The sequence below is a fragment of the Ranitomeya imitator genome, chromosome 9 (genome assembly GCF_032444005.1).
Source record: "Ranitomeya imitator isolate aRanImi1 chromosome 9, aRanImi1.pri, whole genome shotgun sequence".
In the NCBI taxonomy this organism is placed as follows: domain Eukaryota; kingdom Metazoa; phylum Chordata; class Amphibia; order Anura; family Dendrobatidae; genus Ranitomeya; species Ranitomeya imitator.
In genome coordinates, this window is record NC_091290.1 from 74,810,270 (window position 1) to 74,837,348 (window position 27,079).

The following is a 27,079-nucleotide window of genomic DNA, read 5'->3' on the forward strand; positions in this document are numbered from 1 at the left end:
TTTAGAGCCCGGAAGGTATGAAATCACAAAATCAAAACGAGCAAAAAATAACGACCAACGGGCCTGTCTAGGATTCAAGCGCTTGGCAGACTCAAGATAAGTAAGGTTCTTATGATCAGTCAAAACCACCACGCGATGCTTAGCACCCTCAAGCCAATGACGCCACTCCTCGAATGCCCACTTCATGGCCAGCAACTCTCGGTTGCCCACATCATAATTACGCTCAGCAGCAGAAAATTTCCTGGAAAAGAAAGCACATGGTTTGAACACTGAGCAACCAGAACCTCTCTGTGACAAAACCGCCCCTGCACCAATCTCAGAAGCATCAACCTCGACCTGGAACGGAAGAGAAACATCAGGTTGACACAACACAGGGGCACAGCAAAAACGACGCTTCAACTCCTGAAAAGCTTCCACGGCAGCAGAAGACCAATTAACCAAATCAGCACCCTTCTTGGTCAAATCGGTCAATGGTCTGGCAATGCTAGAAAAATTACAGATGAAGCGACGATAAAAATTAGCAAAGCCCAGGAATTTCTGCAAACTTTTTAGAGATGTCGGCTGAGTCCAATCCTGGATGGCCTGAACCTTAACCGGATCCATCTCGATAGTAGAAGGGGAAAAGATGAACCCCAAAAATGAAACTTTCTGCACACCGAAGAGACACTTTGATCCCTTCACAAACAAGGAATTAGCACGCAGTACCTGGAAAACCATTCTGACTTGCTTTACATGAGACTCCCAATCATCTGAGAAGATCAAAATGTCATCCAAGTAAACAATCAAGAATTTATCCAGATACTCACGAAAAATGTCATGCATAAAAGACTGAAAAACAGATGGAGCATTGGCAAGTCCGAACGGCATCACCAGATACTCAAAATGACCCTCGGGCGTATTAAATGCCGTTTTCCATTCATCTCCCTGCCTGATTCTCACCAGATTATACGCACCACGAAGATCAATCTTAGTAAACCAACTAGCCCCCTTAATCCGAGCAAACAAGTCAGAAATCAATGGCAAGGGATACTGAAACTTAACAGTGATCTTATTAAGAAGGCGGTAATCAATACACGGTCTTAGCGAACCATCCTTCTTGGCTACAAAAAAGAACCCTGCTCCCAATGGTGACGACGATGGGCGAATATGTCCCTTCTCCAGGGACTCCTTCACATAACTGCGCATAGCGGTGTGTTCAGGTACGGACAAATTAAATAAACGACCCTTAGGGAATTTACTACCAGGAATCAAATCGATAGCACAATCACAATTCCTATGCGGAGGAAGGGCATCAGACTTGGACTCTTCAAATACATCCTGAAAGTCCGACAAGAACTCTGGGATGTCAGAAGGAATGGATGACGAAATAGACAAAAATGGAACATCACCATGTACTCCCTGACAACCCCAGCTGGTTACCGACATAGAGTTCCAATCCAATACTGGATTATGGGTTTGTAGCCATGGCAACCCCAACACGACCACATCATGCAAATTATGCAGTACCAAAAAGCGAATAACTTCCTGATGTGCAGGAGCCATGCACATGGTCAGCTGGGCCCAGTACTGAGGCTTATTCTTGGCCAGAGGTGTAGCATCAATTCCTCTCAACGGAATAGGACACCGCAAAGGCTCCAAGAAAAATCCACAACGTTTAGCATAATCCAAATCCATCAGATTCAGGGCAGCGCCTGAATCCACAAACGCCATGACAGAATATGATGACAAAGAGCACATTAAGGTAATGGACAAAAGGAATTTGGACTGTACAGTACCAATAACGGCAGAGCTATCGAACCGCCTAGTGCGTTTAGGACAATTAGAAATAGCATGAGTAGAATCACCACAATAGAAACACAGTCTGTTCAGACGTCTGTGTTCGTGCCGTTCTACTTTAGTCATAGTCCTGTTGCACTGCATAGGCTCAGGCTTACTCTCAGACAATACCGCCAGATGGTGCACAGATTTACGCTCGCGCAAGCGACGACCGATCTGAATGGCCAAGGACATAGACTCATTCAAACCAGCAGGCATAGGAAATCCCACCATTACATCCTTAAGAGCTTCAGAGAGACCCTTTCTGAACAAAGCCGCTAGTGCAGATTCATTCCACAGAGTGAGTACTGACCATTTTCTAAATTTCTGACAATATAGTTCTACATCATCCTGACCCTGGCATAAAGCCAGCAGATTTTTCTCAGCTTGATCCACTGAATTAGGCTCATCGTAAAGCAATCCCAGCGCCTGGAAAAATGCATCAATATTACTCAATGCAGAATCTCCTGGTGCAAGAGAAAACGCCCAGTCCTGTGGGTCGCCGCGCAAAAAAGAAATAATAATCAAAACCTGTTGAATAGGATTACCAGAAGAATGAGGTTTCAAGGCCAAAAATAGCTTACAATTATTTCTGAAGCTCAGGAACTTAGTTCTGTCACCAAAAAACAAATCAGGAATCGGAATTCTTGGTTCTAGCATCGATTTCTGATCAATAGTATCTTGAATCTTTTGTACATTTACAACGAGATTATCCATTGAGGAGCACAGAGCCTGAATATCCATGTCCACAGCTGTGTCCTGAAGCACTCTAATGTCTAGGGGAAAAAAAAGACTGAAGACAGAGCTAAGAAAAAAAAATGATGTCAGGATTTCTTTTTTCCCTCTATTGGAAATCATTGAATTGGCTCCTTGTACTGTTATGGCTGGCAATCAGGCAACACAGCGTGCAGTAATCAGCGCACATACAGAGATCTGGCAAAAACCCAAAACAATAGGACGAGCTCTGAGACGTGGAATCTCTGTAGACTGCAGTACCTGAACTGTCCTCACACAACTGGAAGCAGCAGTGGATTGCGCCTATCACTACCTATGCAACTCGGCACTGCCTGAGGAGCTGACTAGCCTGAAGATAGAAATACAAGCCTGACTTACCTCAGAGAAATACCCCAAAGGAATAGGCAGCCCCCACATATAATGACTGTTAGCAAGATGAAAAGACAAACGTAGGAATGAAATAGATTCAGCAAAGTGAGGCCCGATATTCTAGACAGAGCGAGGATAGCAAAGAGAACTATGCAGTCTACAAAAAACCCTAAAACGAAAACCACGCAAAGGGGCAAAAAGACCCACCGTGCCGAACTAACAGCACGGCGGTGCACCCCTTTGCTTCTCAGAGCTTCCAGCAAAAGATAATAACAAGCTGGACAGAAAAAACAGAAAACAAACTAGAAGCACTTATCTAGCAGAGCAGCAGGCCCAAGGAAAGATGCAGTAGCTCAGATCCAACACTGGAACATTGACAAGGAGCAAGGAAGACAGACTCAGGTGGAGCTAAATAGCAAAGCAGCCAACGAGCTCACCAAAACACCTGAGGGAGGACGCCCAGAGACTGCAATACCACTTGTGACCACAGAATTCACAACAGGTAAACCACTGTTTGGGCACATGTCGGGGCTCGGAAGTGAAGTAGTGACGTTTTGAAATGCAGACTTTGATGGAATGCTCTGTGGGCGTCACGTTGCGTTTGCAGAGCCCCTGATGTGGCTTAACAGTAGAAACCCCCCACAAGTGACCCCATTTTGGAAAATAGACCCCGAAAGGAACTTATCTAGATGTGTGGTGAGCACTTTGAACCCCCAAGTGCTTCACAGAAGTTTATAATGCAGAGCCGTGAAAATAATAAATACGTTTTCTTTCCTCAAAAATAATTATTTAGCCCAGAATTTTTTTATTTTCCCAAGGGTAACAGGAGAAATTTGACCCCAATATTTGTTGTCCAGTTTCTCCTGAGTACGGTGATACCCCATATGTGGGGGTAACCTACTGTTTGGGCACATGCCGGGGCTCGGAATTGAAGTAGTGACGTTTTGAAATGCAGACTTTGATGGAATGCTCTGCGGGCGTCACGTTGCGTTTGCAGAGCCCCTGATGTGGCTAAACAGTAGAAACCCCCCACAAGTGACCCCATTTTGGAAACTAGACCCCGAAAGGAACTTATCTAGATGTGTGGTGAGCACTTTGAACCCCCAAGTGCTTCATAGAAGTTTATAATGCAGAGCCGTGAAAATAATAAATACGTTTTCTTTCCTCAAAAATAATTATTTAGCCCAGAATTTTTTATTTTCCCAAGGGTTACAGGAGAAATTGGACCCCAAAAGTTGTTGTCCAGTTTCTCCTGAGTACGCTGATACCCCATGTGTGGAGGTAAACCACTGTTTGGGCACACGTCGGGGCTCAGAAGGGAAGTAGTGACTTTTGAAATGCAGACTTTGATGGAATGGTCTGCGGGCGTCACGTTGCGTTTGCAGAGCCCCTGGTGTGCCTAAACAGTAGAAACCCCCCACAAGTGACCCCATTTTAGAAACTAGACCCCCCAAGGAACTTATCTAGATATGTGGTGAGCACTTTGAACCCCCAAGTGCTTCACAGACGTTTACAACGCAGAGCCGTGAAAATAAAAAATCATTTTTCTTTCCTCAAATATGATGTTTTAGCAAGCATTTTTTTATTTTCACAAGGGTAACAGGAGAAATTGGACCCCAGTAATTGTTGCGCAGTTTGTCCTGAGTATGCTGGTACCCCATATGTGGGGGTAAACCACTGTTTGGGCACACGTCGGGGCTTGGAAGTGAGGGAGCACCATTTGACTTTTTGAATACGAGATTGGCTGGAATCAATGGTGGCGCCATGTTGCGTTTGGAGACCCCTGATGTGCCTAAACAGTGGTAACCCCTCAATTCTACCTCCAACACTAACCCCAACACACCCCTAACTCTAATCCCAACTGTAGCCATAACCCTAATCACAACCCTAACCCCAACACACCCCTAACCCTAATCCCAACTGTAGCCATAACCCTAATTTCAACCCTAACCCTAAGGCCATGTGCCCACGTTGCGGATTCGTGTGAGATTTTTCAGCATCATTTTTGAAAAATCCGCTGGTAAAAGGCACTGCGTTTTACCTGCGGATTTTCCACGGATTTCCAGTATTTTTTGTGCGGATTTCACCTGCGGATTCCTATTGAGGAACAGGTGTAAAACGCTGCGGATTCCGCACAAAGAATTGACATGCTGCGGAAAATACAACGCAGCGTTTCCGTGCGGTATTTTCCGCACCATGGGCACAGCGGATTTGGTTTTCCATATGTTTACTTGGTACTGTAAACCTGATGGAACACTGCTGCGAATCCGCAGCCAAATCCGCACCGTGTGCACATAGCGTAATTCTAAAGGTATGTGCACACGCTGCGGAAAACGCTGGGGATCCGCAGCAGTTTCCCATGAGTTCAATGTAAACCTATGGGAAACAAAAATTGCTGTACACATGCTGCAGAAAAACTGCACGGAAACGCAGCGGTTTACATTCGGCAGCATGTCACTTCTTTGTGCGGATTCCGCAGCGGTTTTACAACTGCTCAAATAGAAAATTGCAGTTGTAAAACCGCAGTGAAATGTGCAGAAAAAACGCGGTAAATCCGCCATAAATCCGCAGCGGTTTAGCACTGCGGATTTATCAAATCCGCAGCGGAAAAATCTGCAGAGGACCAGAATACGTGTGCACATCCCTAGCCCTAACCCTAGCCCTAACCCTAGCCCTAACCCTAGCCCTAACCCTAGCCCTAACCCTAGCCCTAACCCTAACCCTAACCCTACCCCTAACCCTATTCTAACATTAGTGGAAAAAAAAAAAATCTTTATTTTTTTTATTGTCCCTACCTATGGGGGTGACAAAGGGGGGGGGGTAATTTATTATTTTTTTATTTTGATCACTGAGATAGATTATATCTCAGTGATCAAAATGCACTTTGGAACGAATCTGCCGGCCGGCAGATTCGGCGGGCGCACTGCATATGCGCCCGCCATTTTGGAAGATGGAGGCGCCCGGGGAGAAGACGGACGGACCCCGGCAGGATCGGTAAGTATGATGGGGTGGGGGAGCACGGGGGGGATCGGAGCATGGGGGGGTGGATCGGAGCACGGGGGGTGGAACGGTGCACGGGGGGGTGGAACGGAGCACGGGGGGTGGAACGGAGCACGGGGGGTGGATCGGAGTGCAGGGGGGGTGATTGGAGCATGGGGAGGGTGATTGGAGCACGGGTGGAGCGGACAAAAGCACGGGGGGAGCCGGAGCACAGGACGGAGGGGAGCCGGAGCAGTGTACCGGCCAGATCGGAGGGCTGGGGGGGCGATCGGTGGGGTGAGGTGGGGGCACATTAGTATTTCCAGCCATGGCCGATGATATTGCAGCATTGGCCATGGCTGGATTGTAATATTTCACCAGTTATAATAGGTGAAATATTACAAATCGCTCTGATTGACAGTTTCACTTTCAACAGCCAATCAGAGCGATCGTAGCCACGGGGGGGTGAAGCCACCCCCCCTGGGCTAAACTACCACTCCCCCTGTCCCTGCAGATCGGGTGAAATGGGAGTTAACCCTTTCACCGGATCTGCAGGGACGCGATCTTTCCATGACGCATATGCTGCGTCATGGGTCGGATTGGCACCGACTTTCATGACGCAGCGTATGCGTCAAAGGTCGGGAAGGGGTTAATTGTAGATTTGCACTACAGCTTTAGAGCCTGTATTCAACTTCATTCATGAGTTCAAATGTGCTTTTTAGCACAAAAACTGCAGCCATGTATTTTTTTTTTTTGTGGTTCCATGGTGTAATGGTTAGCACTCTGGACTTTGAATCCAGCGATCTGAGTTCAAATCTCAGTGGAACCTGGGCAGCTCTTTGTACATATGTTTCAGTTTTTCCGCTTACACTGAGTTCTCCTGTGCCCAAGTTTTAACATAAAAAGAGAGTTAAAATCAACATGCCAAAAAAAGATTTGAATGTTCCAAACATCCATGGAGTGATCACTTTGAGTTGTATAACCAAATCCACCTATGAAGCAGGATTACCGAAACTTAAAATTGACTTTAAGATACAACACTCTTACTAATTGTGTCACACAAAGCAACCATACCCTATGATTTATGTCAATGTTTACATAACACTTTTTCCAGGTGTATTAAACTGACAAGGATTTTAAGCTGAAATGGCTTCAGGAATTGTTGGCGTTTTCTTCCTGAATCATCTTTTCTTTTGTTTTTCAGAATTTCCTAAAGCAGTTTGCAAAAAATTTTGGTGGTATTTTTATAAAATTATTTTGGGAACCTTTTGAGTCTATTTTTGTGGCGCTTCTTTGTAGCTCACAAAACGCACTAAAAGTCACTCAGGAACCTTGAAAGAGTTTTTCTAACCTTGCCATTAAATTGTATTATAAGTATGGAGCTATTCGAAATGAAAAACACCTGAAGAATGATATGCTTATTTTAGTTAACCGCTTGGCATTTTTGGAAACTTGATGTGGTTAAAAGACACCCAAAAGCCTGATCATATGAACAGCAAGTCTTTTTTACGTGGAAACTAATTTGTTCAGTGTTTTCAGCATTTTCAGAGTAATTTTCAGGATGATTTTGGAGTGGACCCACTGAAAATCCGCCTTATAAAGAAGTAAAAGTCTTAAACTGTACATGATTCCCATTGATGATGACTTTAAATCAGATTTTCATATTTTACTGGTACCTGGAATTTTGTTTCTATTTTCTGAGATGTTTTCCAAAGGGATAATCACTGCTCTTGATCATGGTGCTATAAGAAAAGGTGTGTGAAACTCATCAATGGCCAATGTCTGAGTAGTCGTTGCCGAGTGGTTAAGGCAATGGACTAGAAATCCATTTGGGGTTTCCCCGCGCAGGTTCAAATCCTGCCGACTACGAATATGTTCCTGTAGTTTTTTGTCTGATTACCCGAGAAGATAAATTTGCGTGTGTCCTGGTTTATCACACATGAAGGTGATATGCAAAATTTAGACAGAGTTTCTAGAACCAGACTGACTTGATTTTTGGACGTATTTTCTATAAGCCGATCTGACGCTGCATCCCACGTGCGTCAAGCCACTAATTAAAAGAAGCGCCATGAGTGCCACCAGGTAAGTGGTGCTTCTCCCTCTTTTGTCTAGCAGTCACAGACCACTGCTGTGGCAGATGTACTGGGACATGCACTTTGATTTGCAACAACCTTGAATTATCTCTTGGAAGAAACTTTTTACCACACAATGAAACATTTTTAGCCACTTCTGGATGAACAGCTTTCTAACAGTATAAGTTTTGCAATTATTTTTTTCTTACCCTGTTTCCAAGTAACAGATCCAGCACTCTATTTACTAGCCACTTTTCATCCACATTTAAAACTGTCCTTGTTGAGATATCATGGAACCCTTGGCACACTTGTGGAATAAAAGTTAAGGAGATATTAATTTACCATTGTGTATTAATTGTAGATTTGCACTACAGCTTTAGAGCCTGTATTCACCTTCATTCATGAGTTCAAATGTGCTTTTTAGCACAAAAACTGCAGCCATGTATTTTTTTCTTGTGGTTCCATGGTGTAATGGTTAGCAATCTGGACTTTGAATCCAGCGATCTGAGTTCAAATCTCAGTGGAACCTGGGCAGCTCTTTGTACATATGTTTCAGTTTTTCCGCTTACACTGAGTTCTCCTGTGCCCAAGTTTTAACATAAAAAGAGAGTTAAAATCAACATGCCAAAAAAAGATTTGAATGTTCCAAACATCCATGGAGTGATCACTTTGAGTTCTATGGCCAAATCCACCTATGAAGCAGGATTACCGAAACTTAAAATTGACTTTAAGATACAACACTCTTACTAATTGTGTCACACAAAGCAACCATACCCTATGATTTATGTTAATGTTCACATAACACTTTTTCCAGGTGTATTAAACTGACAAGGATTTTAAGCTGAAATGGCTTCAGGAATTGTTGGCGTTTTCTTCCTGAATCATCTTTTCTTTTGTTTTTCAGAATTTCCTAAAGCAAACATTTTTGGTGGTATTTTTATAAAATTATTTTGGGAACCTTTTGAGTCTATTTTTGTGGCGCTACTTTGTAGCTCACAAAACGCACTAAAAGTCACTCAGGAACCTTGAAGGAGTTTTTCTAACCTTCCCATTAAATTGTATTATAAGTATGGAGCTATTCGAAATGAAAAACACCTGAAGAATGATATGCTTATTTTAGTTAAATGCTTGGCATTTTTGGAAACTTGATGTGGTTAAAAGACACCCAAAAGCCTGATCATATGAACAGCAAGTCTTTTTTACGTGGAAACTAATTTGTTCAGTGTTTTCAGCATTTTCAGAGTAATTTTCAGGATGATTTTGGAGTGGACCCACTGAAAATCCGCCTTATAAAGAGGTAAAAGTCTTAAACTGTACATGATTCCCATTGATGATGACTTTAAATCAGATTTTCATATTTTACTGGTACCTGGAATTTTGTTTCTATTTTCTGAGATGTTTTCCAAAGGGATAATCACTGCTCTTGATCATGGTGCTATAAGAAAAGGTGTGTGAAACTCATCAATGGCCAATGTCTGAGTAGTCGTGGCCGAGTGGTTAAGGCAATGGACTAGAAATCCATTGGGGTTTCCCCGCGCAGGTTCAAATCCTGCCGACTACGAATATGTTCCTGTAGTTTTTTGTCTGATTACCCGAGAAGATAAATTTGCGTGTTTCCTGGTTTATCACACATGAAGGTGATATGCAAACTTTAGACCGGGTTTCTAGAACCAGACTGACTTGATTTTTGGATGTATTTTCTATAAGCCGATCTGACGCTGCATCCCACGTGCGTCAAGCCACTAATTAAAAGAAGCGCCATGAGTGCCACCAGGTAAGTGGTGCTTCTCCCTCTTTTGTCCAGCAGTCACAGACCACTGCTGTGGCAGATGTACTGGGACATGCACTTTGATTTGCAACAACCTTGAATTATCTCTTGGAAGAAACTTTTTACCACACAATGAAACATTTTTAGCCACTTCTGGATGAATAGCTTTCTAACAGTATACGTTTTGCAATTATTTTTTTCTTACCCTGTTTCCAAGTAACAGATCCAGCACTCTATTTACTAGCCACTTTTCATCCACATTTAAAACTGTCCTTGTTGAGATATCATGCAACCCTTGGCACACTTGTGGAATAAATTTAAGGAGATATTAATTTACCATTGTGTATTAATTGTAGATTTGCACTACAGCTTTAGAGCCTGTATTCACGAATTCAAATGTGCTTTTTAGCACAAAAACTGCAGCCATGTATTTTTTTTGTGTGGTTCCATGGTGTAATGGTTAGCACTCTGGACTTTGAATCCAGCGATCTGAGTTCAAATCTCAGTGGAACTTGGGCAGCTCTTTGTACTTATGTTTCAGTTTTTCCGCTTACACTGAGTTCTCCTGTGCCCAAGTTTTAACATAAAAAGAGAGTTAAAATCAACATGCCAAAAAAAGATTTGAATGTTCCAAACATCCATGGAGTGATCACTTTGAGTTGTATGGCCAAATCCACCTATGAAGCAGGATTACCGAAACTTAAAATTGACTTTAAGATACAACACTCTTACGAATTGTGTCACACAAAGCAACCATACCCTATGATTTATGTCAATGTTCACATAACACTTTTTCCAGGTGTATTAAACTGACAAGGATTTTAAGCTGAAATGGCTTCAGGAATTGTTGGCGTTTTCTTCCTGAATCATCTTTTCTTTTGTTTTTCAGAATTTCCTAAAGCAGTTTGCAAACATTTTTGGTGGTATTTTTATAAAATTATTTTGGGAACCTTTTGAGTCTATTTTTGTGGCGCTTCTTTGTAGCTCACAAAACGCACTAAAAGTCACTCAGGAACCTTGAAGGAGTTTTTCTAACCTTGCCATTAAATTGTATTATAAGTATGGAGCTATTCGAAATGAAAAACACCTGAAGAATGATATGCTTATTTAAGTTAACCGCTTGGCATTTTTGGAAACTTGATGTGGTTAAAAGACACCCAAAAGCCTGATCATATGAACAGCAAGTCTTTTTTACGTGGAAACTAATTTGTTCAGTGTTTTCAGCATTTTCAGAGTAATTTTCAGGATGATTTTGGAGTGGACCCACTGAAAATCCGCCTTATAAAGAGGTAAAAGTCTTAAACTGTACATGATTCCCATTGATGATGACTTTAAATCAGATTTTTATATTTTACTGGTACCTGGAATTTTGTTTCTATTTTCTGAGATGTTTTCCAATATGATAATCACTGCTCTTGATCATTGTGCTATAAGAAAAGGTGTGTGAAACTCATCAATGGTCAATGTCTGAGTAGTCGTGGCCGAGTGGTTAAGGCGATGGACTAGAAATCCATTGGGGTTTCCCTGCGCAGGTTCAAATCCTGCCGATTACGAATATGTTCCTGTAGTTTTTTGTCTGATTACCCGAGAAGATAAATTTGCGTGTGTCCTGGTTTATCACACATGAAGGTGATATGCAAACTTTAGACCGGGTATCTAGAACCAGACTGACTTGATTTTTGGATGTATTTTCTATAAGCCGATCTGACGCTGCATCCCACGTGCGTCAAGCCACTAATTAAAAGAAGCGCCATGAGTGCCACCAGGTAAGTGGTGCTTCTCCCTCTTTTGTCTAGCAGTCACAGACCACTGCTGTGGCAGATGTACTGGGACATGCACTTTGATTTGCAACAACCTTGAATTATCTCTTGGAAGAAACTTTTTACCATACAATGAAACATTTTTAGCCACTTCTGGATGAACAGCTTTCTAACAGTATAAGTTTTGCAATTATTTTTTTCTTACCCTGTTTCCAAGTTACAGATCCAGCACTCTATTTACTAGCCACTTTTCATCCACATTTAAAACTGTCCTTGTTGAGATATCATGCAACCCTTGGCACACTTGTGGAATAAAAGTTTAGGAGATATTAATTTACCATTGTGTATTAATTGTAGATTTGCACTACAGCTTTAGAGCCTGTATTCACCTTCATTCATGAGTTCAAATGTGCTTTTTAGCACAAAAACTGCAGCCATGTATTTTTTTTGTGTGGTTCCATGGTGTAATGGTTAGCACTCTGGACTTTGAATCCAGCGATCTGAGTTCAAATCTCAGTGGAACCTGGGCAGCTCTTTGTACATATGTTTCAGTTTTTCCGCTTACACTGAGTTCTCCTGTGCCCAAGTTTTAACATAAAAAGAGAGTTAAAATCAACATGCCAAAAAAAGATTTGAATGTTCCAAACATCCATGGAGTGATCACTTTGAGTTGTATGGCCAAATCCACCTATGAAGCAGGATTACCGAAACTTAAAATTGACTTTAAGATACAACACTCTTACGAATTGTGTCACACAAAGCAACCATACCCTATGATTTATGTCAATGTTCACATAACACTTTTTGCAGGTGTATTAAACTGACAAGGATTTGAAGCTGAAATGGCTTCAGGAACTGTTGGCGTTTTCTTCCTGAATCATCTTTTCTTTTGTTTTTCAGAATTTCCTAAAGCAGTTTGCAAACATTTTTGGTGGTATTTTTATAAAATTATTTTGGGAACCTTTTGAGTCTATTTTTGTGGCGCTTCTTTGTAGCTCACAAAACGCACTAAAAGTCACTCAGGAACCTTGAAGGAGTTTTTCTAACCTTGCCATTAAATTATATTATAAGTATGGAGCTATTCGAAATGAAAAACACCTGAAGAATGATATGCTTATTTTAGTTAACCGCTTGGCATTTTTGGAAACTTGATGTGGTTAAAAGACACCCAAAAGCCTGATCATATGAACAGCAAGTCTTTTTTACGTGGAAACTAATTTGTTCAGTGTTTTCAGCATTTTCAGAGTAATTTTCAGGATGATTTTGGAGTGGACCCACTGAAAATCCGCCTTATAAAGAGGTAAAAGTCTTAAACTGTACATGATTCCCATTGATGATGACTTTAAATCAGATTTTCATATTTTACTGGTACCTGGAATTTTGTTTCTATTTTCTGAGATGTTTTCCAAAGGGATAATCACTGCTCTTGATCATGGTGCTATAAGAAAAGGTGTGTGAAACTCATCAATGGTCAATGTCTGAGTAGTCGTGGCCGAGTGGTTAAGGCGATGGACTAGAAATCCATTGGGGTTTCCCCGCGCTGGTTCAAATCCTGCCGACTACGAATATGTTCCTGTATTTTTTTGACTGATTACCCGAGAAGATAAATTTGCGTGTGTCCTGGTTTATCACACATGAAGGTGATATGCAAACTTTAGACCGGGTTTCTAGAACCAGACTGACTTGATTTTTGGATGTATTTTCTATAAGCCGATCTGACGCTGCATCCCACGTGCGTCAAGCCACTAATTAAAAGAAGCGCCATGAGTGCCACCAGGTAAGTGGTGCTTCTCCCTCTTTTGTCTAGCAGTCACAGACCACTGCTGTGGCAGATGTACTGGGACATGCACTTTGATTTGCAACAACCTTGAATTATCTCTTGGAAGAAACTTTTTACCATACAATGAAACATTTTTAGCCACTTCTGGATGAACAGCTTTCTAACAGTATAAGTTTTGCAATTATTTTTTTCTTACCCTGTTTCCAAGTTACAGATCCAGCACTCTATTTACTAGCCACTTTTCATCCACATTTAAAACTGTCCTTATTGAGATATCATGCAACCCTCGGCACACTTGTGGAATAAAAGTTTAGGAGATATTAATTTACCATTGTGTATTAATTGTAGATTTGCACTACAGCTTTAGAGCCTGTATTCACCTTCATTCATGAGTTCAAATGTGCTTTTTAGCACAAAAACTGCAGCCATGTATTTTTTGTGTGTGGTTCCATGGTGTAATGGTTAGCACTCTGGACATTGAATCCAGCGATCTGAGTTCAAATCTCATTGGAACCTGGGCAGCTCTTTGTACATATGTTTCAGTTTTTCCGCTTACACTGAGTTCTCCTGTGCCCAAGTTTTAACATAAAAAGAGAGTTAAAATCAACATGCCAAAAAAAGATTTGAATGTTCCAAACATCCATGGAGTGATCACTTTGAGTTGTATGGCCAAATCCACCTATGAACCAGGATTATCAAACTTAAAATTGACTTTAAGATACAACACTCTTACGAATTGTGTCACACAAAGCAACCATACCCTATGATTTATGTCAATGTTCACATAACACTTTTTCCAGGTGTATTAAACTGACAAGGATTTGAAGCTGAAATGGCTTCAGGAACTGTTGGCGTTTTCTTCCTGAATCATCTTTTCTTTTGTTTTTCAGAATTTCCTAAAGCAGTTTGCAAACATTTTTGGTGGTATTTTTATAAAATTATTTTGGGAACCTTTTGAGTCTATTTTTGTGGCGCATCTTTGTAGCTCACAAAACGCACTAAAAGTCACTCAGGAACCTTGAAGGAGTTTTTCTAACCTTCCCATTAAATTGTATTATAAGTATGGAGCTATTCGAAATGAAAAACACCTGAAGAATGATATGCTTATTTTAGTTAACCGCTTGGCATTTTTGGAAACTTGATGTGGTTAAAAGACACCCAAAAGCCTGATCATATGAACAGCAAGTCTTTTTTACGTGGAAACTAATTTGTTCAGTGTTTTCAGCATTTTCAGAGTAATTTTCTGGATTATTTTGGAGTGGACCCACTGAAAATCCGCCTTATAAAGAGGTAAAAGTCTTAAACTGTACATGATTCCCATTGATGATGACTTTAAATCAGATTTTCATATTTTACTGGTACCTGGAATTTTGTTTCTATTTTCTGAGATGTTTTCCAAAGGGATAATCACTGCTCTTGATCATGGTGCTATAAGAAAAGGTGTGTGAAACTCATCAATGGCCAATGTCTGAGTAGTCGTGGCCGAGTGGTTAAGGCGATGGACTACAAATCAATTGGGGTTTCCCCACGCAGGTTCAAATCCTGCCGACTAAGAATATGTTCCTGTATTTTTTTGACTGATTACCCGAGAAGATAAATTTGCGTGTGTCCTGGTTTATCACACATGAAGGTGATATGCAAACTTTAGATCGGGTTTCTAGAACCAGACTGACTTGATTTTTGGATGTATTTTCTATAAGCCGATCTGACGCTGCATCCCACGTGCGTCAAGCCACTAATTAAAAGAAGCGCCATGAGTGCCACCAGGTAAGTGGTGCTTCTCCCTCTTTTGTCTAGCAGTCACAGACCACTGCTGTGGCAGATGTACTGGGACATGCACTTTGATTTGCAACAACCTTGAATTATCTCTTGGAAGAAACTTTTTACCATACAATGAAACATTTTTAGCCACTTCTGGATGAACAGCTTTCTAACAGTATAAGTTTTGCAATTATTTTTTTCTTACCCTGTTTCCAAGTTACAGATCCAGCACTCTATTTACTAGCCACTTTTCATCCACATTTAAAACTGTCCTTATTGAGATATCATACAACCCTTGGCACACTTGTGGAATAAAAGTTTAGGAGATATTAATTTACCATTGTGTATTAATTGTAGATTTGCACTACAGCTTTAGAGCCTGTATTCACCTTCATTCATGAGTTCAAATGTGCTTTTTAGCACAAAAACTGCAGCCATGTATTTTTTGTGTGTGGTTCCATGGTGTAATGGTTAGCACTCTGGACTTTGAATCCAGCGATCTGAGTTCAAATCTCATTGGAACCTGGGCAGCTCTTTGTACATATGTTTCAGTTTTTCCGCTTACACTGAGTTCTCCTGTGCACAAGTTTTAACATAAAAAGAGAGTTAAAATCAACATGCCAAAAAAAGATTTGAATGTTCCAAACATCCATGGAGTGATCACTTTGAGTTGTATGGCCAAATCCACCTATGAACCAGGATTATCGAAACTTAAAATTGACTTTAAGATACAACACTCTTACGAATTGTGTCACACAAAGCAACCATACCCTATGATTTATGTCAATGTTCACATAACACTTTTTCCAGGTGTATTAAACTGACAAGGATTTGAAGCTGAAATGGCTTCAGGAACTGTTGGCGTTTTCTTCCTGAATCATCTTTTCTTTTGTTTTTCAGAATTTCCTAAAGCAGTTTGCAAACATTTTTGGTGGTATTTTTATAAAATTATTTTGGGAACCTTTTGAGTCTATTTTTGTGGCGCATCTTTGTAGCTCACAAAACGCACTAAAAGTCACTCAGGAACCTTGAAGGAGTTTTTCTAACCTTCCCATTAAATTGTATTATAAGTATGGAGCTATTCGAAATGAAAAACACCTGAAGAATGATATGCTTATTTTAGTTAACCGCTTGGCATTTTTGGAAACTTGATGTGGTTAAAAGACACCCAAAAGCCTGATCATATGAACAGCAAGTCTTTTTTACGTGGAAACTAATTTGTTCAGTGTTTTCAGCATTTTCAGAGTAATTTTCTGGATGATTTTGGAGTGGACCCACTGAAAATCCGCCTTATAAAGAGGTAAAAGTCTTAAACTGTACATGATTCCCATTGATGATGACTTTAAATCAGATTTTCATATTTTACTGGTACCTGGAATTTTGTTTCTATTTTCTGAGATGTTTTCCAAAGGGATAATCACTGCTCTTGATCATGGTGCTATAAGAAAAGGTGTGTGAAACTCATCAATGGCCAATGTCTGAGTAGTCGTGGCCGAGTGGTTAAGGCGATGCACTAAAAATCAATTGGGGTTTCCCCACGCAGGTTCAAATCCTGCCGACTACGAATATGTTCCTGTAGTTTTTTGTCTGATTACCCGAGAAGATAAATTTGCGTGTTTCCTGGTTTATCACACATGAAGGTGATATGCAAACTTTAGACCGGGTTTCTAGAACCAGACTGACTTGATTTTTGGATGTATTTTCTATAAGCTGATCTGACGCTGCATCCCACGTGCGTCAAGCCACTAATTAAAAGAAGCGCCATGAGTGCCACCAGGTAAGTGGTGCTTCTCCCTCTTTTGTCTAGCAGTCACAGACCACTGATGTGGCAGATGTACTGGGACATGCACTTTGATTTGCAACAACCTTGAATTATCTCTTGGAAGAAACTTTTTACCACACAATGAAACATTTTTAGCCACTTCTGGATGAATAGCTTTCTAACAGTATACATTTTGCAATCATTTTTTTCTTACCCTGTTTCCAAGTAACAGATCCAGCACTCTATTTACTAGCCACTTTTCATCCACATTTAAAACTGTCCTTGTTGAGATATCATGCAACCCTTGGCACACTTGTGGAATAAAAGTTAAGGAGATATTAATTTACCATTGTGTATTAATTGTAGATTTGCACTACAGCTTTAGAGCCTGTATTCACGAATTCAAATGTGCTTTTTAGCACAAAAACTGCAGCCATGTATTTTTTTTGTGTGGTTCCATGGTGTAATGGTTAGCACTCTGGACTTTGAATCCAGCGATCTGAGTTCAAATCTCAGTGGAACCTGGGCATCTCTTTGTACTTATGTTTCAGTTTTTCCGCTTACACTGAGTTCTCCTGTGCCCAAGTTTTAACATAAAAAGAGAGTTAAAATCAACATGCCAAAAAAAGATTTGAATGTTCCAAACATCCATGGAGTGATCACTTTGAGTTGTATGGCCAAATCCACCTATGAAGCAGGATTACCGAAACTTAAAATTGACTTTAAGATACAGCACTCTTACGAATTGTGTCACACAAAGCAACCATACCCTATGATTTATGTCAATGTTCACATAACACTTTTTCCAGGTGTATTAAACTGACAAGGATTTTAAGCTGAAATGGCTTCTGGAATTGTTGGCGTTTTCTTCCTGAATCATCTTTTCTTTTGTTTTTCAGAATTTCCTAAAGCAGTTTGCAAACATTTTTGGTGGTATTTTTATAAAATTATTTTGGGAACCTTTTGAGTCTATTTTTGTGGCGCTTCTTTGTAGCTCACAAAACGCACTAAAAGTCACTCAGGAACCTTGAAGGAGTTTTTCTAACCTTGCCATTAAATTGTATTATAAGTATGGAGCTATTCGAAATGAAAAACACCTGAAGAATGATATGCTTATTTTAGTTAACCGCTTGGCATTTTTGGAAACTTGATGTGGTTAAAAGACACCCAAAAGCCTGATCATATGAACAGCAAGTCTTTTTTACGTGGAAACTAATTTGTTCAGTGTTTTCAGCATTTTCAGAGTAATTTTCAGGATGATTTTGGAGTGGACCCACTGAAAATCCGCCTTATAAAGAGGTAAAAGTCTTAAACTGTACATGATTCCCATTGATGATGACTTTAAATCAGATTTTTATATTTTACTGGTACCTGGAATTTTGTTTCTATTTTCTGAGATGTTTTCCAATATGATAATCACTGCTCTTGATCATGGTGCTATAAGAAAAGGTGTGTGAAACTCATCAATGGTCAATGTCTGAGTAGTCGTGGCCGAGTGGTTAAGGCGATGGACGAGAAATCCATTGGGGTTTCCCCGCGCAGGTTCAAATCCTGCCGACTACGAATATGTTCCTGTAGTTTTTTGTCTGATTACCCGAGAAGATAAATTTGCGTGTGTCCTGGTTTATCACACATGAAGGTGATATGCAAACTTTAGACCGGGTATCTAGAACCAGACTGACTTGATTTTTGGATGTATTTTCTATAAGCCGATCTGACGCTGCATCCCACGTGCGTCAAGCCACTAATTAAAAGAAGCGCCATGAGTGCCACCAGGTAAGTGGTGCTTCTCCCTCTTTTGTCTAGCAGTCACAGACCACTGCTGTGGCAGATGTACTGGGACATGCACTTTGATTTGCAACAACCTTGAATTATCTCTTGGAAGAAACTTTTTACCATACAATGAAACATTTTTAGCCACTTCTGGATGAACAGCTTTCTAACAGTATAAGTTTTGCAATTATTTTTTTCTTACCCTGTTTCCAAGTTACAGATCCAGCACTCTATTTACTAGCCACTTTTCATCCACATTTAAAACTGTCCTTGTTGAGATATCATGCAACCCTTGGCACACTTGTGGAATAAAAGTTTAGGAGATATTAATTTACCATTGTGTATTAATTGTAGATTTGCACTACAGCTTTAGAGCCTGTATTCACCTTCATTCATGAGTTCACATGTGCTTTTTAGCACAAAAACTGCAGCCATGTATTTTTTTTTGTGTGGTTCCATGGTGTAATGGTTAGCACTCTGGACTTTGAATCCAGCGATCTGAGTTCAAATCTCAGTGGAACCTGGGCAGCTCTTTGTACATATGTTTCAGTTTTTCCGCTTACACTGAGTTCTCCTGTGCCCAAGTTTTAACATAAAAAGAGAGTTAAAATCAACATGCCAAAAAAAGATTTGAATGTTCCAAACATCCATGGAGTGATCACTTTGAGTTGTATGGCCAAATCCACCTATGAAGCAGGATTACCGAAACTTAAAATTGACTTTAAGATACAACACTCTTACGAATTGTGTCACACAAAGCAACCATACCCTATGATTTATGTCAATGTTCACATAACACTTTTTGCAGGTGTATTAAACTGACAAGGATTTGAAGCTGAAATGGCTTCAGGAACTGTTGGCGTTTTCTTCCTGAATCATCTTTTCTTTTGTTTTTCAGAATTTCCTAAAGCAGTTTGCAAACATTTTTGGTGGTATTTTTATAAAATTATTTTGGGAACCTTTTGAGTCTATTTTTGTGGCGCTTCTTTGTAGCTCACAAAACGCACTAAAAGTCACTCAGGAACCTTGAAGGAGTTTTTCTAACCTTGCCATTAAATTGTATTATAAGTATGGAGCTATTCGAAATGAAAAACACCTGAAGAATGATATGCTTATTTTAGTTAACCGCTTGGCATTTTTGGAAACTTGATGTGGTTAAAAGACACCCAAAAGCCTGATCATATGAACAGCAAGTCTTTTTTACGTGGAAACTAATTTGTTCAGTGTTTTCAGCATTTTCAGAGTAATTTTCAGGATGATTTTGGAGTGGACCCACTGAAAATCCGCCTTATAAAGAGGTAAAAGTCTTAAACTGTACATGATTCCCATTGATGATGACTTTAAATCAGATTTTCATATTTTACTGGTACCTGGAATTTTGTTTCTATTTTCTGAGATGTTTTCCAAAGGGATAATCACTGCTCTTGATCATGGTGCTATAAGAAAAGGTGTGTGAAACTCATCAATGGTCAATGTCTGAGTAGTCGTGGCCGAGTGGTTAAGGCGATGGACTAGAAATCCATTGGGGTTTCCCCGCGCAGGTTCAAATCCTGCCGACTACGAATATGTTCCTGTAGTTTTTTGTCTGATTACCCGAGAAGATAAATTTGCGTGTGTCCTGGTGTATCACACATGAAGGTGATATGCAAACTTTAGACCGGGTTTCTAGAACCAGACTGACTTGATTTTTGGATGTATTTTCTATAAGCCGATCTGACGCTGCATCCCACGTGCGTCAAGCCACTAATTAAAAGAAGCGCCATGAGTGCCACCAGGTAAGTGGTGCTTCTCCCTCTTTTGTCTAGCAGTCACAGACCACTGCTGTGGCAGATGTACTGGGACATGCACTTTGATTTGCAACAACCTTGAATTATCTCTTGGAAGAAACTTTTTACCATACAATGAAACATTTTTAGCCACTTTTGGATGAACAGCTTTCTAACAGTATAAGTTTTGCAATTATTTTTTTCTTACCCTGTTTCCAAGTTACAGATCCAGCACTCTATTTACTAGCCACTTTTCATCCACATTTAAAACTGTCCTTGTTGAGATATCATGCAACCCTTGGCACACTTGTGGAATAAAAGTTTAGGAGATATTAATTTACCATTGTGTATTAATTGTAGATTTGCACTACAGCTTTAGAGCCTGTATTCACCTTCATTCATGAGTTCAAATGTGCTTTTTAGCACAAAAACTGCAGCCATGTATTTTTTTTGTGTGGTTCCATGGTGTAATGGTTAGCACTCTGGACTTTGAATCCAGCGATCTGAGTTCAAATCTCAGTGGAACCTGGGCAGCTCTTTGTACATATGTTTCAGTTTTTCCGCTTACACTGAGTTCTCCTGTGCCCAAGTTTTAACATAAAAAGAGAGTTAAAATCAACATGCCAAAAAAAGATTTGAATGTTCCAAACATCCATGGAGTGATCACTTTGAGTTGTATGGCCAAATCCACCTATGAAGCAGGATTACCGAAACTTAAAATTGACTTTAAGATACAACACTCTTACGAATTGTGTCACACAAAGCAACCATACCCTATGATTTATGTCAATGTTCACATAACACTTTTTGCAGGTGTATTAAACTGACAAGGATTTGAAGCTGAAATGGCTTCAGGAACTGTTGGCGTTTTCTTCCTGAATCATCTTTTCTTTTGTTTTTCAGAATTTCCTAAAGCAGTTTGCAAACATTTTTGGTGGTATTTTTATAAAATTATTTTGGGAACCTTTTGAGTCTATTTTTGTGGCGCTTCTTTGTAGCTCACAAAACGCACTAAAAGTCACTCAGGAACCTTGAAGGAGTTTTTCTAACCTTGCCATTAAATTGTATTATAAGTATGGAGCTATTCGAAATGAAAAACACCTGAAGAATGATATGCTTATTTTAGTTAACCGCTTGGCATTTTTGGAAACTTGATGTGGTTAAAAGACACCCAAAAGCCTGATCATATGAACAGCAAGTCTTTTTTACGTGGAAACTAATTTGTTCAGTGTTTTCAGCATTTTCAGAGTAATTTTCAGGATGATTTTGGGGTGGACCCACTGAAAATCCGCCTTATATAGAGGTAAAAGTCTTAAACTGTACATGATTCCCATTGATGATGACTTTAAATCAGATTTTCATATTTTACTGGTACCTGGAATTTTGTTTCTATTTTCTGAGATGTTTTCCAAAGGGATAATCACTGCTCTTGATCATGGTGCTATAAGAAAAGGTGTGTGAAACTCATCAATGGTCAATGTCTAAGTAGTCGTGGCCGAGTGGTTAAGGCGATGGATTAGAAATCCATTGGGGTTTCCCCGCGCAGGTTCAAATCCTGCCGACTACGAATATGTTCCTGTATTTTTTTGACTGATTACCCGAGAAGATAAATTTGCATGTGTCCTGGTTTATCACACATGAAGGTGATATGCAAACTTTAGACCGGGTTTCTAGAACCAGACTGACTTGATTTTTGGATGTATTTTCTATAAGCCGATCTGACGCTGCATCCCACGTGTGTCAAGCCACTAATTAAAATTAGCGCCATGAGTGCCACCAGGTAAGTGGTGCATCTCCCTCTTTTGTCCAGCAGTCACAGACCACTGCTGTGGCAGATGTACTGGGACATGCACTTTGATTTGCAACAACCTTGAATTATCTCTTGGAAGAAACTTTTTACCACACAATGAAAATTTTTTAGCCACTTCTGGATGAACAGCTTTCTAACAGTATACGTTTTGCAATTATTTTTTTTCTTACCCTGTTTCCAAGTAACAGATCCAGCACTCTATTTACTAGCCACTTTTCATCCACATTTAAAACTGTCCTTGTTGAGATATCATGGAACCCTTGGCACACTTGTGGGATAAAAGTTTAGGAGATATTAATTTACCATTGTGTATTAATTGTAGATTTGCACTACAGCTTTAGAGCCTGTATTCACCTTCATTCATGAGTTCAAATGTGCTTTTTAGCACAAAAACTGCAGCCAGGTGTTTTTTCATGTGGTCCCATGGTGTAATGGTTAGCACTCTGGACTTTGAATCCAGCGATTTGAGTTCAAATCTCAGTGGAACCTGGGCAGCTCTTTGTACATATGTTTCAGTTTTTCCGCTTACACCGAGTTCTCCTGTGCCCAAGTTTTAACATAAAAAGAGAGTTAAAATCAACATGCCAAAAAAAGATTTGAATGTTCCAACCATCCATGGAGTGATCACTTTGAGTTCTATGGCCAAATCCACCTATGAAGCAGGATTACCGAAACTTAAAATTGACTTTAAGATACAACACTCTTACTAATTGTGTCACACAAAGCAACTATACCCTATGATTTATGTCAATGTTTACATAACACTTTTTGCAGGTGTATTAAACTGACAAGGATTTTAAGCTGAAATGGCTTCAGGAATTGTTGGCGTTTTCTTCCTGAATCATCTTTTCTTTTGTTTTTCAGAATTTCCTAAAGCAGTTTGCAAAAATTTTTGGTGGTATTTTTATAAAATTATTTTGGGAACCTTTTGAGTCTATTTTTGTGGCGCTTCTTTGTAGCTCACAAAACGCACTAAAAGTCACTCAGGAACCTTGAAGGAGTTTTTCTAACCTTCCCATTAAATTGTATTATAAGTATGGAGCTATTCGAAATGAAAAACACCTGAAGAATGATATGCTTATTTTAGTTAACCGCTTGGCATTTTTGGAAACTTGATGTGGTTAAAAGACACCCAAAAGCCTGATCATATGAACAGCAAGTCTTTTTTACGTGGAAACTAATTTGTTCAGTGTTTTCAGCATTTTCAGAGTAATTTTCAGGATGATTTTGGAGTGGACCCACTGAAAATCCGCCTTATAAAGAGGTAAAAGTCTTAAACTGTACATGATTCCCATTGATGATGACTTTAAATCAGATTTTCATATTTTACTGGTACCTGGAATTTTGTTTCTATTTTCTGAGATGTTTTCCAAAGGGATAATCACTGCTCTTGATCATGGTGCTATAAGAAAAGGTGTGTGAAACTCATCAATGGCCAATGTCTGAGTAGTCGTGGCCGAGTGGTTAAGGCGATGGACTAGAAATCCATTGGGGTTTCCCCACGCAGGTTCAAATCCTGCCGACTACGAATATGTTCCTATAGTTTTTTGTCTGATTACCTGAGAAGATAAATTTGCGTGTGTCCTGGTTTATCACACATGAAGGTGATATGCAAACTTTAGACCGGGTTTCTAGAACCAGACTGACTTGATTTTTGGATGTATTTTCTATAAGCCGATCTGACGCTGCATCCCACGTGCGTCAAGCCACTAATTATAAGAAGCGCCATGAGTGCCACCAGGTAAGTGGTGCTTCTCCCTCTTTTGTCTAGCAGTCACAGACCACTGCTGTGGCAGATGTACTGGGACATGCACTTTGATTTGCAACAACCTTGAATTATCTCTTGGAAGAAACTTTTTACCATACAATGAAACATTTTTAGCCACTTCTGGATGAACAGCTTTCTAACAGTATAAGTTTTGCAATTATTTTTTTCTTACCCTGTTTCCAAGTTACAGATCCAGCACTCTATTTACTAGCCACTTTTCATCCACATTTAAAACTGTCCTTATTGAGATATCATACAACCCTTGGCACACTTGTGGAATAAAAGTTTAGGAGATATTAATTTACCATTGTGTATTAATTGTAGATTTGCACTACAGCTTTAGAGCCTGTATTCACCTTCATTCATGAGTTCAAATGTGCTTTTTAGCACAAAAACTGCAGCCATGTATTTTTTGTGTGTGGTTCCATGGTGTAATGGTTAGCACTCTGGACTTTGAATCCAGCGATCTGAGTTCAAATCTCAGTGGAACCTGGGCAGCTCTTTGTACATATGTTTCAGTTTTTCCGCTTACACTGAGTTCTCCTGTGCCCAAGTTTTAACATAAAAAGAGAGTTAAAATCAACATGCCAAAAAAAGATTTGAATGTTCCAAACATCCATGGAGTGATCACTTTGAGTTGTATGGCCAAATCCACCTATGAACCAGGATTATCGAAACTTAAAATTGACTTTAAGATACAACACTCTTACGAATTGTGTCACACAAAGCAACCATACCCTATGATTTATGTCAATGTTCACATAACACTTTTTGCAGGTGTATTAAACTGACAAGGATTTGAAGCTGAAATGGCTTCAGGAACTGTTGGCGTTTTCTTCCTGAATCATCTTTTCTTTTGTTTTTCAGAATTTCCTAAAGCAGTTTGCAAACATTTTTGGTGGTATTTTTATAAAATTATTTTGGGAACCTTTTGAGTCTATTTTTGTGGCGCATCTTTGTAGCTCACAAAACGCACTAAAAGTCACTCAGGAACCTTGAAGGAGTTTTTCTAACCTTCCCATTAAATTGTATTATAAGTATGGAGCTATTCGAAATGAAAAACACCTGAAGAATGATATGCTTATTTTAGTTAACCGCTTGGCATTTTTGGAAACTTGATGTGGTTAAAAGACACCCAAAAGCCTGATCATATGAACAGCAAGTCTTTTTTACGTGGAAACTAATTTGTTCAGTGTTTTCAGCATTTTCAGAGTAATTTTCTTGATGATTTTGGAGTGGACCCACTGAAAATCCGCCTTCTAAAGAGGTAAAAGTCTTAAACTGTACATGATTCCCATTGATGATGACTTTAAATCAGATTTTCATATTTTACTGGTACCTGGAATTTTGTTTCTATTTTCTGAGATGTTTTCCAAAGGGATAATCACTGCTCTTGATCATGGTGCTATAAGAAAAGGTGTGTGAAACTCATCAATGGCAAATGTCTGAGTAGTCGTGGCCGAGTGGTTAAGGCGATGCACTAAAAATCAATTGGGGTTTCCCCACGCAGGTTCAAATCCTGCCGACTACGAATATGTTCCTGTAGTTTTTTGTCTGATTACCCGAGAAGATAAATTTGCGTGTTTCCTGGTTTATCACACATGAAGGTGATATGCAAACTTTAGACCGGGTTTCTAGAACCAGACTGACTTGATTTTTGGATGTATTTTCTATAAGCTGATCTGACGCTGCATCCCACGTGCGTCAAGCCACTAATTAAAAGAAGCGCCATGAGTGCCACCAGGTAAGTGGTGCTTCTCCCTCTTTTGTCTAGCAGTCACAGACCACTGATGTGGCAGATGTACTGGGACATGCACTTTGATTTGCAACAACCTTGAATTATCTCTTGGAAGAAACTTTTTACCACACAATGAAACATTTTTAGCCACTTCTGGATGAATAGCTTTCTAACAGTATACATTTTGCAATCATTTTTTTCTTACCCTGTTTCCAAGTAACAGATCCAGCACTCTATTTACTAGCCACTTTTCATCCACATTTAAAACTGTCCTTGTTGAGATATCATGCAACCCTTGGCACACTTGTGGAATAAAAGTTAAGGAGATATTAATTTACCATTGTGTATTAATTGTAGATTTGCACTACAGCTTTAGAGCCTGTATTCACGAATTCAAATGTGCTTTTTAGCACAAAAACTGCAGCCATGTATTTTTTTTGTGTGGTTCCATGGTGTAATGGTTAGCACTCTGGACTTTGAATCCAGCGATCTGAGTTCAAATCTCAGTGGAACCTGGGCAGCTCTTTGTACTTATGTTTCAGTTTTTCCGCTTACACTGAGTTCTCCTGTGCCCAAGTTTTAACATAAAAAGAGAGTTAAAATCAACATGCCAAAAAAAGATTTGAATGTTCCAAACATCCATGGAGTGATCACTTTGAGTTGTATGGCCAAATCCACCTATGAAGCAGGATTACCGAAACTTAAAATTGACTTTAAGATACAGCACTCTTACGAATTGTGTCACACAAAGCAACCATACCCTATGGTTTATGTCAATGTTCACATAACACTTTTTCCAGGTGTATTAAACTGACAAGGATTTTAAGCTGAAATGGCTTCTGGAATTGTTGGCGTTTTCTTCCTGAATCATCTTTTCTTTTGTTTTTCAGAATTTCCTAAAGCAGTTTGCAAACATTTTTGGTGGTATTTTTATAAAATTATTTTGGGAACCTTTTGAGTCTATTTTTGTGGCGCTTCTTTGTAGCTCACAAAACGCACTAAAAGTCACTCAGGAACCTTGAAGGAGTTTTTCTAACCTTGCCATTAAATTGTATTATAAGTATGGAGCTATTCGAAATGAAAAACACCTGAAGAATGATATGCTTATTTTAGTTAACCGCTTGGCATTTTTGGAAACTTGATGTGGTTAAAAGACACCCAAAAGCCTGATCATATGAACAGCAAGTCTTTTTTACGTGGAAACTAATTTGTTCAGTGTTTTCAGCATTTTCAGAGTAATTTTCAGGATGATTTTGGAGTGGACCCACTGAAAATCCGCCTTATAAAGAGGTAAAAGTCTTAAACTGTACATGATTCCCATTGATGATGACTTTAAATCAGATTTTTATATTTTACTGGTACCTGGAATTTTGTTTCTATTTTCTGAGATGTTTTCCAATATGATAATCACTGCTCTTGATCA

At 39.6% G+C, this 27,079-nt stretch overlaps 22 non-coding genes across 22 annotated transcripts; all 22 read left to right on the forward strand.

The window, feature by feature from the left end:
- The first annotated feature begins 6,655 nt into the window (after positions 1 to 6,655).
- TRNAQ-UUG (transfer RNA glutamine (anticodon UUG)) lies at positions 6,656 to 6,727 on the forward strand. The gene has a single exon. It is a non-coding gene; the product is annotated as a tRNA-Gln (tRNA).
- Positions 6,728 to 7,684: 957 nt separating this feature from the next.
- On the forward strand, positions 7,685 to 7,767 carry TRNAS-AGA (transfer RNA serine (anticodon AGA)). Its single transcript has one exon. It is a non-coding gene; the product is annotated as a tRNA-Ser (tRNA).
- A 660-nt stretch (positions 7,768 to 8,427) lies between these two features.
- TRNAQ-UUG (transfer RNA glutamine (anticodon UUG)) lies at positions 8,428 to 8,499 on the forward strand. The gene has a single exon. It is a non-coding gene; the product is annotated as a tRNA-Gln (tRNA).
- Positions 8,500 to 9,449: 950 nt separating this feature from the next.
- TRNAS-AGA (transfer RNA serine (anticodon AGA)) lies at positions 9,450 to 9,531 on the forward strand. The gene has a single exon. It is a non-coding gene; the product is annotated as a tRNA-Ser (tRNA).
- Positions 9,532 to 10,180: 649 nt separating this feature from the next.
- TRNAQ-UUG (transfer RNA glutamine (anticodon UUG)) lies at positions 10,181 to 10,252 on the forward strand. Its single transcript has one exon. It is a non-coding gene; the product is annotated as a tRNA-Gln (tRNA).
- A 957-nt stretch (positions 10,253 to 11,209) lies between these two features.
- TRNAS-AGA (transfer RNA serine (anticodon AGA)) lies at positions 11,210 to 11,291 on the forward strand. The gene has a single exon. It is a non-coding gene; the product is annotated as a tRNA-Ser (tRNA).
- Positions 11,292 to 11,951: 660 nt separating this feature from the next.
- Positions 11,952 to 12,023, forward strand: TRNAQ-UUG (transfer RNA glutamine (anticodon UUG)). The gene has a single exon. It is a non-coding gene; the product is annotated as a tRNA-Gln (tRNA).
- Positions 12,024 to 12,980: 957 nt separating this feature from the next.
- Positions 12,981 to 13,062, forward strand: TRNAS-AGA (transfer RNA serine (anticodon AGA)). The gene has a single exon. It is a non-coding gene; the product is annotated as a tRNA-Ser (tRNA).
- A 1,688-nt stretch (positions 13,063 to 14,750) lies between these two features.
- Positions 14,751 to 14,832, forward strand: TRNAC-ACA (transfer RNA cysteine (anticodon ACA)). Its single transcript has one exon. It is a non-coding gene; the product is annotated as a tRNA-Cys (tRNA).
- A 660-nt stretch (positions 14,833 to 15,492) lies between these two features.
- On the forward strand, positions 15,493 to 15,564 carry TRNAQ-UUG (transfer RNA glutamine (anticodon UUG)). The gene has a single exon. It is a non-coding gene; the product is annotated as a tRNA-Gln (tRNA).
- A 957-nt stretch (positions 15,565 to 16,521) lies between these two features.
- Positions 16,522 to 16,603, forward strand: TRNAF-AAA (transfer RNA phenylalanine (anticodon AAA)). Its single transcript has one exon. It is a non-coding gene; the product is annotated as a tRNA-Phe (tRNA).
- A 650-nt stretch (positions 16,604 to 17,253) lies between these two features.
- Positions 17,254 to 17,325, forward strand: TRNAQ-UUG (transfer RNA glutamine (anticodon UUG)). Its single transcript has one exon. It is a non-coding gene; the product is annotated as a tRNA-Gln (tRNA).
- A 957-nt stretch (positions 17,326 to 18,282) lies between these two features.
- TRNAS-AGA (transfer RNA serine (anticodon AGA)) lies at positions 18,283 to 18,364 on the forward strand. The gene has a single exon. It is a non-coding gene; the product is annotated as a tRNA-Ser (tRNA).
- Positions 18,365 to 19,025: 661 nt separating this feature from the next.
- TRNAQ-UUG (transfer RNA glutamine (anticodon UUG)) lies at positions 19,026 to 19,097 on the forward strand. The gene has a single exon. It is a non-coding gene; the product is annotated as a tRNA-Gln (tRNA).
- A 957-nt stretch (positions 19,098 to 20,054) lies between these two features.
- TRNAS-AGA (transfer RNA serine (anticodon AGA)) lies at positions 20,055 to 20,136 on the forward strand. Its single transcript has one exon. It is a non-coding gene; the product is annotated as a tRNA-Ser (tRNA).
- A 660-nt stretch (positions 20,137 to 20,796) lies between these two features.
- TRNAQ-UUG (transfer RNA glutamine (anticodon UUG)) lies at positions 20,797 to 20,868 on the forward strand. The gene has a single exon. It is a non-coding gene; the product is annotated as a tRNA-Gln (tRNA).
- A 957-nt stretch (positions 20,869 to 21,825) lies between these two features.
- TRNAS-AGA (transfer RNA serine (anticodon AGA)) lies at positions 21,826 to 21,907 on the forward strand. Its single transcript has one exon. It is a non-coding gene; the product is annotated as a tRNA-Ser (tRNA).
- Positions 21,908 to 22,567: 660 nt separating this feature from the next.
- TRNAQ-UUG (transfer RNA glutamine (anticodon UUG)) lies at positions 22,568 to 22,639 on the forward strand. The gene has a single exon. It is a non-coding gene; the product is annotated as a tRNA-Gln (tRNA).
- A 957-nt stretch (positions 22,640 to 23,596) lies between these two features.
- On the forward strand, positions 23,597 to 23,678 carry TRNAS-AGA (transfer RNA serine (anticodon AGA)). Its single transcript has one exon. It is a non-coding gene; the product is annotated as a tRNA-Ser (tRNA).
- Positions 23,679 to 24,338: 660 nt separating this feature from the next.
- On the forward strand, positions 24,339 to 24,410 carry TRNAQ-UUG (transfer RNA glutamine (anticodon UUG)). Its single transcript has one exon. It is a non-coding gene; the product is annotated as a tRNA-Gln (tRNA).
- A 957-nt stretch (positions 24,411 to 25,367) lies between these two features.
- Positions 25,368 to 25,449, forward strand: TRNAF-AAA (transfer RNA phenylalanine (anticodon AAA)). Its single transcript has one exon. It is a non-coding gene; the product is annotated as a tRNA-Phe (tRNA).
- A 650-nt stretch (positions 25,450 to 26,099) lies between these two features.
- On the forward strand, positions 26,100 to 26,171 carry TRNAQ-UUG (transfer RNA glutamine (anticodon UUG)). Its single transcript has one exon. It is a non-coding gene; the product is annotated as a tRNA-Gln (tRNA).
- The last annotated feature ends 908 nt before the right edge of the window (positions 26,172 to 27,079 follow it).